Source organism: Mustela erminea, chromosome X (assembly GCF_009829155.1).
Source record: "Mustela erminea isolate mMusErm1 chromosome X, mMusErm1.Pri, whole genome shotgun sequence".
NCBI classification, from domain to species: domain Eukaryota; kingdom Metazoa; phylum Chordata; class Mammalia; order Carnivora; family Mustelidae; genus Mustela; species Mustela erminea.
In genome coordinates, this window is record NC_045635.1 from 88,546,099 (window position 1) to 88,547,292 (window position 1,194).

General features: G+C 33.2%; 1 non-coding gene across 1 annotated transcript; it reads right to left on the bottom strand.

The window, feature by feature from the left end:
• Positions 1–783: 783 nt before the first annotated feature.
• Positions 784–890, bottom strand: LOC116583776. The gene has a single exon (XR_004282888.1). It is a non-coding gene; the product is annotated as a U6 spliceosomal RNA (small nuclear RNA).
• Positions 891–1,194: the final 304 nt, after the last annotated feature.

Genomic DNA, 1,194 nt, shown 5'->3' on the forward strand with positions numbered 1-1,194 from the left:
TTGTTGGATTTGGCTTGCTAATATTTTGTTGAGGATTTTTGCATCTATATTCATGAGTGGTATTGGCCTGTAGTTCTGTTTTTGTGATGTCTTAATCTGGTTTAGGTATCAGGGTGATATTAGCCTCATAGGGTGAATTTGGAAGTTTCCCTTCCTCTTATATTTTTTGTAATAGTTTAAGAATAGGTATTAACTCTTTAAATGCTTAGTAGAATTCCCCTATGAAGCCATCTGGTCCTGGACTTTTGTTTTGGGCGAGTCTTTGGGTTACTGACCCAATTTCTTTGCCAATTATCAGTTCATTCAAATTCTCTATTTCTTCCTGCTTTAGTTTTTGTAGGCTATATATCCCTAGAAACTTATCTATTTCATCTACATTGTCAAATTTGTTGGCATATGAGTTTTCATAATATTGTGTTACAATTGTTTGTATTTCTGTGATGTTAGTTGTTATTTCTTCTCTTTCACTAACAATTTTGTTTACCTTGGTCCTGTGTCTTTTTTTAATGAATCTTATGAGAGTTTTATCAATTTTGTCGATCTTATAAAGAATCACCTCTTGGTTTTGTTGATATGTTCTCTTGTTTCTTAGTTTCTATATCACTTATTATTGCTCTAATCTTTATTATTTTCTTCCTTTTTCTGGGTTTTGGTTCTGTGTAGTTTTTCTGCCTCCTTTAGGTGTAAGTTTAGGTTGTTTATTTGAGACCTTTCTTGCTTCTTGAGGTAGGCCAGCCTGTGTTGCCATAAACTTCCCTCTTAGAACCACTTTTGCTGCATCCCAAATATTTTGGACCATTGTATTTTTTATTTCTGTGTCATCCTTACACAGAGGCCATGCTAATGTTCTCTGTATCATTCCAATTATAGTATATGTGTTACTAAAGCAAGCTCTGTTTTCATTTTCATTTGTTTCCATGTACTTTTTGATTTCTTGTTTGATTTCTTGGTTCATCCATTCATGGTTTAGTAGCATGTTATTTAGCCTTCATGAATTTGTGCTCTTTCAAGATTTTTTTTCTTGTGGTTGGTTTCTAGTTTCATAACATTGTGGATAGAAAAGATGCACAGGATGAATTATATGATCTGTTCTGGAAAATAGTCTGTGTGCATTTGAAAAGAGTGTGTATTCTACTGTTTTAGAATGGAATGTTTTGGATATGTCTGGTAAGTCTATCTGGTCTAATGTGTCAT